This window comes from Coptis chinensis, chromosome 3 (genome assembly GCF_015680905.1).
Source record: "Coptis chinensis isolate HL-2020 chromosome 3, ASM1568090v1, whole genome shotgun sequence".
NCBI classification, from domain to species: Eukaryota; Viridiplantae; Streptophyta; class Magnoliopsida; order Ranunculales; family Ranunculaceae; genus Coptis; species Coptis chinensis.
The window spans coordinates 107730461-107744849 of NC_141458.1; the positions used below are offsets into that span (position 1 = coordinate 107730461).

Here is a 14389-nt window from a genome sequence, read left to right on the forward strand (position 1 = left end):
AAAACCAGAAAAAGACCTGACAAGATTCAACATATAGGAATATAAGTATGGAACAAATGATAAACAAGTGTCTTCTCTATTTGGTCTAACCAAACGCGTTAGGCAGTTTTTAGAGAACAAGAACAAGTTAATAAACAAGAAGAAGATAAGATTAACAAGAAATATCATGTTAGGTAAATGGTGATCTCTTTCTCTTTCACTTCCTAACAGTTTATTATGTTATATCTTTTAAGGGGTTAGCTTCATTTTTCTTTATTTGCTTCCCAAGTTTATCTTTCTTTTTTTCAACCAACTTACCTGCTTTGCTTCTCTTCTTTTGCTTGTTTTCTCATTTGGGGTTGTCTTGCTTTCCCTGTTTTATTTCTCCATTTGGTTCTACTGCTTCTGTAGTTCTCTTGACTTGGGTGTTCAATTCTATTTGGTGCAATCGGTTCAAATCATCAACAAAACAACTTCAAACTCCATATACTACAGTTGTCTGTTTGTGTGTATATTGGACTTGAATGCAAACCAAACCAGGTTGCAGGGTATTGAGTTTATGTGGCCTTTCAATAATCTAAAATAAGTTTTACAACATTATAGACCATTTTTCAGCCATTTTAAGCACTTTCGAACCACAGATCTCCTGCATTTGGGAACTGTAATAGAAATTTAAGGATGAAGTGCTTCTATCCCATTAAATTTTCATACAAGTGCAGGAAACTACGATCAGCACCGAATTTGAATAACAAGAGCAACTTAAGCAACTTTCATAACTCAAACATGAGCGGAACAGTCAAATCTTCTGCTTCAGGAGCCTCGCCACGTAGTATTCGTGAGCTGTATGAAGAGAAGGCACAACACTTACGCGTGTTTTCATTCGCAGAACTGAGGAATGCCACAAATTGTTTCAATAAGTTGCTCAAGATTGGAGAAGGTGGATTTGGAAGTGTTTATAAAGGTTCAGTTATGACTCTAGGTGGTCAGGGGGATCGAATTGTGATTGCTGTGAAAAAACTTAACAACAATGGTTGGCAGGTATTTATTTCCTTGTTTGTTCATTGGTACTGATATATTTTTCACCTCATAGTCGTATTATGCATTGTCTACCTTGAGGGTCTTCTTAGTTAAGGATTGCTTTTCAGAAAGCAGAAGTGTGGGAATGCATAGATACAACTGTGGTGTACAAGTAGCTAGCATACCGGTGTAGGTGAAACCTTGAAAGAACATATAGGTCTCTATGATGTAATCTTTCTTGAGAATGTTGTGAAGGACACAAATATACCATAAGCGTATGATACAAATAGATAGGATAAACAAGTGAACAAAAGAAAAAAAAAAAAAGAAAGATAATAGGGAGAGCCACTTCAGCTTTCTCAATTACTTGTTCATTCTAATTCCTCAATTTCTTATAGGGTCATAAACAATGGTTGGCAGAGGTCCAATTTCTTGGAATTGTTGAGCACCCAAATCTAGTAAAACTTATTGGATATTGTGGCGTAGATGGTGAAAGAGGAATACAACGCCTACTGGTTTACGAGTATATGCCAAATAGAAGCTTGGAAGATCATCTTTTCAACAGGGTGTTGCCTCCTCTTCCCTGGAACACCAGATTAAGGATAATCCTTGGTGCAGCTCAAGGATTGGCATATCTGCATGAAGAATTAGAAGTCCAGGTTAGTGACTCATTCACTTGGAAGTTTCTGATTGCATGTCACTTCTGGGGTACTTGTACAGCCAGCCATGGCTCCTCAGTGGCTCAATCACATTACCCCTCCTAGAAGACTATTTTCTCTCTACGCTCTGATCGAATATAGTCAAATTTCCTAGTCATTTTACAAATATAGGCTATTCTTTTCAATACTGGTGCTCAGTTTTGGTGTGTCTTGCTTGTATTAAACTTTTGAGCTAGCCTACTACCATCTCGAAACAGTGTTGTTAGAGCATTTTCAAATTCTTTAGATATAGATAATCATCCTGGAGTAGACTGCACTTTAGTAACTGACTAGATATATGCCTGGGTATTCCTCACATTGGATGTTCCATTTTACCTCTTAGACTGGAAATGCTTTTATTTGTTGCTGACCTGCCTTCACTTTTAACATTTGGCAGGTTATATATCGTGATTTTAAATCTTCAAACGTGCTATTGGACGAAGACTTCAAACCGAAGCTATCAGATTTTGGGCTTGCCAGGAGGGTCCAACGGAAGGACAGACTCATGTTTCAACAGCGGTATGTGCAGTGTAGATGTTGTATGTGCGCTAGTATTTATTAGTTTCATGACTTGGTCTAGGAAACTTCAACACATAATGCTATGTGAAAAATATAGAATCAGCATTTGGTAGAAGTGGCTCAACCAAAATAGCCAGTAGTGTCTGTTTATTGTTCAGATGTTCACAGTTCACTTAATCACATCCTAGAATCCAAGCATACTTTCTGAATCACGTACAACATATTCTCTTATTCTTGGTGGTCAGGTAGTGGGGACTAAAGGGTATGCTGCTCCAGAATATCTAGAGACTGGTCATCTCACGGCTGAGAGTGACGTATGGAGCTTCGGCATAGTGTTGTATGAAATTCTTACAGGCAGGCGGTCCTTGGAAATAAACCGACCAAGAACAGAGCAAAAGCTTTTGGATTGGGTCAAACGGTTCCCAGTTGAAAACAAGAGATTCAGCATGATAATGGACCCACGTCTTGGGAATCGTTACTCTTTTACTGCAGCCCAAAATATGGCAAAATTAGCAGACAAATGCCTGAGTAAGAATCGTAGAGAGCGTCCAAAGATGAGTGAGGTAGTAGAGAGTTTGAAGCAAGCAATCCAAGTATCTGAAGAGGGAAGTCCTTCAAAATCACCTGCACGCGAGCAAATTGACACCATCTCCAATGAGGAGCCAGATCAAGTACATGTATCTAAATCTGCAGAAAGGAGGATGACTCACTTGGCCAAACTGAGGGAAAATGCAAGTGCCATTGGTAAAAGAAGATTTTTTATGATGCAGAGAGCACAAGAGACCAATAGTTAATTGTTCGCTAATAGATGCAGAGTGTTGTAAATATTCGTGTTTGGTTGAGTTTATATTGGTAGGAATTTTAACTGATTCTCTTGGTTGTGTGAATAGCATATATCACTAATAACACGTTTACGAAATACAGCTTATATATTCAGTCTGATGTGCATTGATTGATTGGAAATTTAGATAGACTCGTTAACTATGCAAGAATATGGCGGAAAGATTTTGAAACTTGGAGTCCAAGTTTTTTAGGAGTCATACGTGCGGTACTCAACTCGCAATCTTTCGTTATCACTTATCAGATCTGTCAAATCTCCAAAATAAAAGGAAAAAAACAATAAAAAAAAATTAGGGAAAAAAAAACTATGAAGACTCAAAGGTATAGTAATCACGTTGGCTGGAGTGAGCTTCCTGTTGATCTTTTAGACTTAATCATGAAACGTCTTGCTCTTCCTGATTTGGCGCGGTTCGGTTTTGTTTGCACATCATGGAGAGATGTTTCTACCATGGCGCTTCACCACAAAGGTCGTCTACCATGGTTACTAGTTACATATCTTGTCGATGTCACACTAAAAAACAACTACTATCGTAATGGCGTTGTTGGTTTTTACAGTATTTTGGATGGAGCACTTTATAAATTGGAGATACCAGAATTGGATGGCTCATTGCTGTCGAATCTATGGTACTTCTTTTGGATGGTTAATTACAGTTCACGCGAATTCTTCAGAGATGCAACTATTGCGTCCTTTCACTAGAAAATTAGTGAACCTACCTCCACTCACTAAGTTTCCCTCTGTACTAGAAGTCTAGAACTAGAAAAAGATACCTTGTTTTATACTAGGGTTAGTTAGTGTTAAGCCCCCCACTAGATTAGCTAATTAGGATTACCCCCACCCCACTACACTAGACAGGACATTAGGGTCTCTCCCCAAATACACACACAAAACACCCCACTAGACGGGACATTAGGGTCTCTCCTTGTTGTGAATAACTGCGGAAACAACGTTACCTATAACAAATAGATCAATCCAACACAATGATCGATCATTCTCAATAGACAAGACTTCAACTCCCTCCAAGCAATATCCCAACACTTCTCAATATCAAATAACAAGCATATAAAGTAAACCAATTAATATAAAAGAAGAACAAACCACAAGAAGAGATATATCGTGGTTCGGCAATTTGTCTACGTCCACACTGCGAATTCCAAACTTTACCAGATGTCCGGAGTAACAGATTACAAGTCTCTCAATTGACTCACAAAGAATTGCTCTCTTATAATCTCTTTCTTTCTTGGTTTTGGAAAAATTAGGTTTCTACAGAAAAAACCTATATTTATACTATTTCATAAAACTTCCGAAATAAGTCAAATTGTCTTTGAAATCTGATTGCCAGCGACCGTGCTCTTGGCAAGGCAAAGTCGAGCACAGGGTGCGCTGAAGAGCCTAGAGTTCGACCAAGACATGAGCGCGACCCGCGCCCTTGTCCAGGCAAAAAAGAGCGCAGGGTGAGCTCAAGCCTAAATAAAGAAAACTTCGTCTTTTTCTCTACACTCCCTAAATACACACACAAAAAAACATGTTCAACCCAAATTGACTTTTTTTTTTTGTGTGTAATTGGGGGAGACCCTAATTTCCCCATCCAGTAGGAGGGGGGAAATCCTAATTGGCTCATCTAAGTGGGGGGTAATACCAGTTAACCCTTTATACTATCTTAGATAGACGTGGCCTGAACCCTTCTATCAAAAAATTTGACTCCAGCTACGTGTGCAGTTGTCCTTAGATATATATTATAGCTATACCCTCTTGGCTCTATTTTTCAAGACTTTACAGAGTCTCAAACTTTTTCTAGACTCTAATACTAATTACGAAAAAAAAAAATCCAAATCTTTAGATATATATTATAGTTATACCCTCACCAATCTATTTTTTGAAGCACTCTAGAGACTCCAATTTTTTCTAAACTCTATTACTAATTATAAAAAAAAGTATGATATAAATAAATAAACAATCTCATCTAGAGTTTCATAGAATATCCAACTTTTTCTAAAACATATAACTAATTACGGAAAAAAAAAATAAATTGCAAAAAATAATATTTTCAACCAAAAACAATTTTCCTAAAATTCTTACACTACAAAGAATAATTTCCACACTAATCTCAGACGAAGTTTAACATAACAAAGTTTCTTTCTAGAAAATGATAATGAAACAATGAAAGAACAAAGAAAAAAAATGAATTGAGTTGCTTGAACATTTACTTTATGCATTTGTTAACCACACATATAACTGGAAAGAAGGGGAAAAAAAATAAACTAATCATAAAATAAGTAATAGTGTACACCAAAAACAAATAAAATTGTATTGTATGCAATATATATATGGGCATAACAAATAAAGTTGAATCAATTTGAGGTGTAAAATTTAGTCATAGTTAAGGATTTCAAAAACCACATGCCACAATAATTACGATATATTCTAATTAAATTTATGAATTTTATAATTTCCAATTTTAGCGAGAATAACTTGAGATTGATTAAAACGGACGTTGGCTTAAATAAATTATATAACTATTGATTTAGTTAAAATAGGCGTTGGGCTTAAATAAATTATATACCAAAACCAAACCAAACCAAAACAAATTACATGTGGAAAATTAAATTATATAAAAATAACATCACAAAATATATAATAGCAATTGGAAAAAAAAACCCCCCCAATAATAACAAATATTTTCAAATATATATAATCTTGCATGAAACTAGCGTCAAAAGAACAATTAATGAGAAACAGAAAACTAGATGCAAATGCATTGAACTAACCTCAAATAATATTTAACAGAAATCGAAAATTGGATGCACATGCAAACATTAAACTAATAAACTAATCTTAAAAATTAATTAATGGACAATCAGAATATTGATACAACTGCATTAAACTAACCTCAAAAAATAATTAACGGAAAATCAAAACTTGGATGCAAATACATCAAACTAACACCAACAAATAATTGTCAGGAAATCGGAAACTGGATGCAAATGCATTGAACTAACCCTCAGAGATTAAATTACCGGGAAATCAGAAATTGGATGCAACTGTATTGAACTAACCTAAAAAAAATAACTAAATTGCAAAAAATAATATTTTCAACCAAAAACAATTTTCCTAAAATCCTTATGCCACAAAGAATAGTTTTCACACTAATCTCAGGTGAAGTTTAACATAACAAAGTTTCTTTCTAGAAAATGATAATGAAACTACGAAATAACAAATGAAAAAAATGAATTGAGTTGCTTGAACATTTACTTTATGCATTTGTTAACCACACATGTGATTGGGAAAAAAGAAAAAAAAAAGTAAACTAATCATAAAATAAGTAATAATGTACACCAAAAACAAATAAAATTATATTGTATGCACTATATATATGGGTCTAACAAATAAAGTTGAATCAATTTGAGGTGTAAAATTTAGTCATAGTTAAGGATTTCAGAAACCACAGGTCACAATAATTACGACATATTCTAATTAAATTTATGAATTTTATAATTTCCAATTTTAGCGAATAACGAGATTGATTAAAAGCGGACGTTGACTTAAATAATTTATATAACTATTGATTTAGTTAAAGTAGACGTTGGGCTTAAATAAATTATATACCAAACCAAAACAAAACAAATTACATATGGAAAATTAAATTATACAAAAATAACATCACAAAATATATAATAGCAACTGGAAAAAAAAAACCCCCAATAATAACAAATATTTTCAAATATATATAATACTGCATGAAACTAACGTCAAAGAACAATTAATGAGAAACAGAAAACTAGATGCAAATACATCGAACTAACCTCAAATAATATTTAACGGGAAATCAAAAATTGGATGCACATGCAAGCATTAAACTAATCTTAAAAATTAATTAATGAACAATTAGAATATTGATACAACTGCATTAAACTAACCTCAAAGAATAAATATCGGGAAATCAAAACTTGAATGCACATACATCAAACTAACACCAACAAATAATTATCGGGAAATCGGAAACTGGATGCAAATGCATTGAACTAATCCTCAGAGATTAAATTACCGGAAAATCGGAAACTGGATGCAACTGTATTAAACTAACCTAAAAAAAATAACTATAAATTGAAAACAGGATGCAAATGCGTGAAACTAATCTTTACAAATAATTAACGGAAAATCGAAAACTGGATGCAACTACACTAAACTAATTTTAAAAAATAAATTTGATGCAAATGCATTGAACTAACCTCAAGAAATAATTAACGGAAAATCAGAAATTGGATGCAAATTCATTGAACTAACCTCAAACAATAGTGAGGAAAATCAGAAACTAGATGCAAATACAACCTCATTGAATAATAAGCGAGAAATCGAAACTGGCGGATGCAAATGTATTAAACTAATCTAAAAAATGATTAACGGAAAATCGAAACTAGATGCAAATGCATTTAATTGAGCTCGAAGAATAATTAGCAGTAAATTGGAAATTGGATGCAAATGCATTAAATTACAGCAAAGAATAATTAACAAGAAATCGAAAACTGGATGCAACAACATTGAACTAACATCAAAAAATAAATAATAGAAAATCAGAAATTGGATGCAAATACATTGAACTAACCTCAAAATATAGTTGTGTTATATGTTGTGGGAATGTCTCGATAAGTATAGTTTTGCATTTAAAACGGTGTTTATCTAATCTTTTTTCGTATAATTGGGAACACCTTGCTATTCAAGTAGCTTCAATATGAACTTTATCTTATTAGACAATTTCATAAAACTTCAATCAAACTTCTATTATTAAACAACAAATGAAGTTGAAGGGTTTTATCAATGGCGAGTTATTTTTTTTTAATAGAGAGTACGTGAGGTTTTCATATTATAAGAAATTTGGATGAGTGATCTGAGCAATATAATATATGTATATAATAGTTATGCATATATAGTTGAATATATTTTTCAGAATAATTAATATGACAGGACCCGTTCGTAGATAATCTTTGAAGATCCCACATAGTGAGTCAAGTATATAATTTAAAGAATAATTAACGGAAAATCAGAAACTGGATAATGTTTGATGATCCAATATAGTAAATCAAGCATAATTTATTTTTATGTCATGTTTGTAAGGACACTACATATGGATAAGTAGAAAGTTGGTATTACACACCACATTGGATAATTAAAAGGAAATCGAAAACTGGATTCAAATACATTGGTGAGCTCAAAAGTAATTAACGGAAATTAAAACTTTATGCAAATGCAATAAACTAAACTCAAAAAGTAATTAATTAGAAATCGGAAACTGGATGCAACTGTATTAAACTAATGTCAGAGAATAACTAATGGGAAATTAGAAATTGGATGCAAATACTTGAAAAATATTTAACAGTAAATCAGAAACGGTATGCAAAAATGCATCAAACAAACCTCAAATAATAATTAACGATGAATCATAAACTGGATGTAAATGCATTGAACTAACCTCAAAATATAATTAACAGGAAATCAAAAACCAAATGCAACTGCATTGAACTAACCTCATAGAATAATTGACGGGAAATCAGAAACTACATGCAAATACATTAAAATAACCTCAAAGAATAGTTAACGGGAAATCAGAAATTGAATGAAATTGCATCGAACTAATTAAAATCTCAAAACATAAATAATCATAAATCATAAACTAGATGCAGATGTATTGAATTAACCTTAAAGAGTTACAAATGAAAAATCGAAAGTTGTATGCAAATATAATGAACTAATCTAAAGACTAATTAACGAATATAGAAACATAAAAAAATGGATGCAAATGCATTTGAACTAACCTCAATGAATAATTGTGGAAATCATAAATTTGATGCAACTGCATTGAACAAACCTCAAAAAATAATTAACGGAAATCGAAAACTTTCCGCAAATGCATTAAACTAACCTTGAAAAATAATTAATGGAAAATCAGAAATTGGATGCAAGCTGCATTGAACTAACCTCAAAGAATAATTAGCTTGAAAATAGAAAGCTGGATGTAAGCGCATTAAACTAAAATCATATATTAACTAGCAGTCGGAAATCAGAAATTGGATGCAATATCCTTGATGAATATTTAACGGAAAATCAAAGCTGAATGCAAATGCATTAAAATAACCTTAAAGAATATTTAACTAGAAATCGAAAACCGGATGTAACTACATGAACTACCCTCAAAGCATAAATAACAGGAAATTGATTGGAAACTAGATGTGAACTAACCCGAAAAGTAATTAGCGGAAATCGAAAGCGGATGCGGATGTATTAAACTAACCTCAAAGAGTAATTAACAGAAAATTGTAACCTTAATGCAAATGCAATTAACTAATCTCAAAGAGTCATTAACGAAACATTGAAAACTAGATGGAACTACATTGAATTAATTTTAATGAATAACTAACGGAAAATCGTAAACTTGGTGCAACTGCACTAAACTAACCTCAAATAATAGTTAACGGGAAATCAAAAACTTGATACAACTACATTGAATTAACCTCAAAGAATAATTAATGAAAAATCGGAAACTAGATCCAACTACATACATTGAACTAGCCTCAAAGAATAATTAACGTAAAATTAGAAACTTGATGCAAATGCATTGAACTAACCTCAAAATATAGTTGTATTATATATAGGGAGAATATAATATCTCGACAAGTATAGTTTTGCATTTTAAATAGTACTTATTATAATTATTTTATTATGATTGAGAATGTCTCTAACCTCAAAATATAGTTGTATTATATATAGGGAGAATATAATATCTCGACAAGTATAGTTTTGCATTTTAAATAGTACTTATTATAATTATTTTATTATGATTGAGAATGTCTTGTTATTTAAATAGCTTCAATATCATCTTCGCCACATTGAGCATTCTCACAAAATTTCAATCAAACTTCTATTATTAAACATAACAACCAAAATAAATCGATGGGTTTTACCAAGATTTGGTGCTTTTGTTTGATAGAGAGTGGTGCAAAAAATTTAAACAAGTGATTAATATAATTTTCATATCTCATAGCTATGAATAGTTGCTAATATTTTTTAGAATAATTTAATATAACGACACCCGTTCGTAGGACGGGTTCGAAAGCTAGTTACATACATAAAGCTATTTTGTCCATAGCTATGCTAATAATTCCGAATCTGTAGTAGTCATAGCTATTCTAATGGATAGCACATTGTGTTTCTGTTGGCCTGGAGAGGCGAGGCTTGGAATGAAATACAAGGAGACCGTGAAATTTGCTTTCGACACGGTACTTAGATATTACATTTTACAGAGGTGAATTATATGCTCTCATTTCGGCTCCTTAGGACATGTTGATGTAGTGAAGGGCCTCCATGGTCCTTCTCCCCACCTCCTCGTTCATATCAAACAACATTAGTGGTTCCAAAGACCGTTATCTGGTAGCATCTTCAAATGAGCTTTTCTGACTTGAAAGGCGGTATGCTCTTTATAAAAGACTACTCATCGCATCACCGTTGCGGTTTGACTAAATTTAAGATTTTCAAACTTAATTTCATTGAACGCATAAGTGGCTAAAGATCTAGGCGATCATGCATTGTTATTGGACTTTATCAACTCTTTCTCCATTCTTTGCATATCGATTTTCTGGATCAGAGGGAAATCAGATATCTACTATCTACTACTCCAATTACAATCGTAACTGCATTTTCAACCTTGGCACTGGTACTATGGAGGAGCTTTGTACTTTCTTGTAAGTACAATAGCTTGTGGGAATTGTGCCTTTGGGCTATGTACTCGTGTTGCATCTTTGTTTTGTACCTCCTTCTAATAAATATACTCTTCGGGAGGAATGTAAGCTTCAAGCTTTGGCTTTAATATACAGGTGGGGTCTGTCTTAAACAAAAAAAGTCTTTTAGGTTTTGGTCTTCCTAAATAATTAGTATTTGGGATTTGGTCTGCACTAATCGGTTTATTAGGTTTTGGTTCTCTTTGTATGTACTAGTGTACTCGTACCCCTACGAACGACCATCATTGGGTACTACTATAAGAGGTTTCGGTAATGTGGTACTTGCTTGCTTGCTACCTTTTGTGGCATTCCGGCTTGCCTACTAGTGTTGCATTAAAGTGCCCACTAGTGGAGCAATGACACTACCCACTAATGTAGCACCCAAGTTATATATCGCAGGTCCGAAGATATGTCAATGGATTTTTTCCATATAAGATTTTTGAAAAGATTTTTGTACAAAGAGGGAAATATCTCATCAAATAAGGAAATGATATCTTAGGCAATAAGAAGCTTAATACATTCATTTTCCTATAAATACCTAACAATCATTTCAACAAAGAACTACATTCAAGAAGAGACTTGATTTCAGAAAGTGATTTGGATACGTAGGCAGCCATTGATGGTACAGTCTCAACAATTCTACATACAACAATCTCCCTAACAAGATCGTTAGTGTGTTTGGGTGAGTTCTTACCCAAACACTCCTGACTAACAGTCAACCAATAAGTTGATTGTTTGTTGGATGTTGGTATTTTGTAAATACCCATCATACCCATACATGTGTGAAGCATGTGTCAACTTGGTTGACTGTTAATCAGGAGAACCAAAGCCTAATAAGCCGATTAGTGCAGACCAAACCCCAAATACCAATTATTTAAGAGGACCAAAACCTAAAAGACTCTTAAATTTGGGACAGTTCTCTTCATGCGGAATCATTTATTAAAAGGACTCATAGGTGATGTTGCAGGTATTTTGTGAAGGCTGGTTATGCAATTATCTTTCTACATCAACGGTAAATATTATTTCTTACAAGTTTTTTAGTGTGGGTTAAGAAATTTTTGTGTTATTGTTTTCTTGAATCTAATCGTATTTCATGATTTTTTTACACAGTGGAACCTGGCTGTCATACTGTGTAGATTAACTTGATATAAATCATTGTTATATAGACACGTTATCTTTCTACATCGACGGTGAATATTATTTCTTACAAGTTTTTGAGTGTGGGTTAAGAAATTTCTGTGTTATTGTTTTCATGAATCTAATCGTATTTCATGATTTTTTTACACAGTGGAACGACTGTCATACTGTGTAGATTAACTTGATATAAATCATTGCTATACAAACACGTGTATTATCATAATCTTAAAAATACGATAGGAAAAAAACGGTAAACTAAACTAAACTCTTCCACTTTCTTTCGGGTTTTTTTAGGTTTTGGTCCCCCTAAATAATCAATATTTTGGGTTTGGTCCTCATCACTAATCAATCTTGACACGTGTTTATTTATTTTTTTGGGTCTTTTAGGTTTTGGTCTTCCTAAATAATTGGTATTTGGGGTTTGGTTTGCACTAATCGGCTTATTAGTGCACTAATCAATAATTAATTGATGGGTTAATGAGACTAAAACAAATAGCCGAAGGCCCAAAGCCCAACCGGTCAGTTTGTATAATTCTAATCACCCATAACAAATTCGTAAGCTCTCTCTCAATTCTTAAACAAGCGTAGACCTCAACCCAACAAAAAACAAAAAAACAAATTCAAAAAGAACTTGCGGCGCAGCTTGTTGCACGTTTGTCCCAATTATTTATAAAATTCGTTATCATTACAATAAAATTTCCACTTAAAAAAATAAATAAATAAATAAATTAAAAAAAAAAAAAAAAAAACAACAACAACAACAACAACAAAACAAAACAAAACAAAACAAAACAAAACAAGACAAGGTAATTTTTTGCTTTCAATGTTAATCTTTTATATATAATTAGAGTTATATAGGGATGTCCAAACAGGTACCCGACCCGGTCCGAACCCGACTTTTTGGGTTTTGAATGGGTATCGGGTTACCTAAACTCGGACCGATTTTTAGCAGGTCGGGTTCAGAATCGAGTATTTTGTTGAGAAGTGTGATCAAACCCTACCCTAACCCTATATTTTGGGTACCCATCGGGCTCGGGTTTGGGTTTCGGACTTTCGGGTAGGATAAAGCCCGGTATAAATGAAGAAAGAAGACAATAAGAAACTTTATTTGAAATATATATCTACGTTTTATTCTTTCTTCGGCTATCCACCAATCTTTCAAACAAAATAAAACTTCTAATAAATTTGGAAGTAATTATCACCTATACTCGAAGATAATTATTTGATATGATTTAAAAATAGATGAACTTGGAATGAACTATAGACACATGAGCACGTGTAATTACTGAAAAAATTAGAAATCCCGACATAAATTTTTTCATAATCTAATATATTAAATAACTCGTCATTGTAAACATGAATGAGATAATAATCCAAATATCTATCTAACTCATTCTTTTATATGAGATTAGTAGTATGCAATTGAAACCGGATTTGGGTTCAATTTCGGTCTGGGTTCGATTTCGGGTTTTTTAGCTCTTTTAACGGGTTTAGGGCTAAATTATTGGGTCAGGCTCAGGTCGGTCCAGGTTTAGAGAGTGTGACCAAATCCTACCCTATGTATTTCAGTTTGGGTTCGGGTTTGGGTTTTATCGGGTTCAGACAGGGTTCGGTGTGGGTATTTTGTTCAGGTTTTGGAGGGGTTTCGGGTTTCGAGCAAGATGGACATCCCTAAAGTTATATAGACTTATAGCATTATAAGAAGTAAACAATTTGTCTCCCCATCTTGGATTAAATGTATTCAGCTTAACATTGCTTCCTGTGTCTAACTTGTGTAACAATCTATCTGCTATCGTTGATGATAATGATAGGTTACCCAAGAAGAGTTGGGCAGCCTTTAAAAAGTCTGTAATAGGCTTTGGGAAATGGATCAGCATCGTCCACGGGACATTGAATGAACCACCCTAGTCTGCATCACATTTTCAGACTAATAAATCCAGTGTTTTTTCAGGAGCGGAAAAATAGTTAGTTTACTTAGAGATATCTTAACGAGTTACTCACAAGGTCAATGTATAAACTAGTATTACAACCTACAATCTCACAAGTCTCTCTCGTCCTTCTCTTCTCTCTTTCTCTGCTAGATCCTGTTTTTTCTTTTTCTTTCTCCTTTCTTTTCTCTCTCTTCTTTCTTTTTATCCCCCTCCTCGTCCATGGTCTCTCCTCCTTCCACGTATCGCGGCAGTTACCTTGCAGTTATGGTTCCGCTCTCCCTCTCTCCACGTCTCGCAGCAGTTCCAGAACGGTTGGGATACCGCGGATCTGATCCTGTGCAACCTGTCTCCCCCAGCTATACCGCATCTGGTCCCATTGTTACCACTAACCTCCTATGTCATGTATACGTCCTATACAGATGCCCTCTCTCGGTCTTATTGATGGTTCGCAAATGACAATGGGGCCGAGAACTACCCTTTCTCATTTCATACACATTTCTT

At 33.7% G+C, this 14389-nt stretch overlaps 1 pseudogene across 1 annotated transcript; it reads left to right on the forward strand.

Annotated features, from left to right (window-relative positions):
• Positions 1-237: 237 nt before the first annotated feature.
• Positions 238-3143, forward strand: LOC147512739 (putative serine/threonine-protein kinase PBL19; annotated as a pseudogene). The gene is made up of 4 exons (XR_015217258.1): positions 238-1017; positions 1395-1655; positions 2092-2213; positions 2459-3143. The product of XR_015217258.1 is annotated as a putative serine/threonine-protein kinase PBL19 (transcript).
• Positions 3144-14389: the final 11246 nt, after the last annotated feature.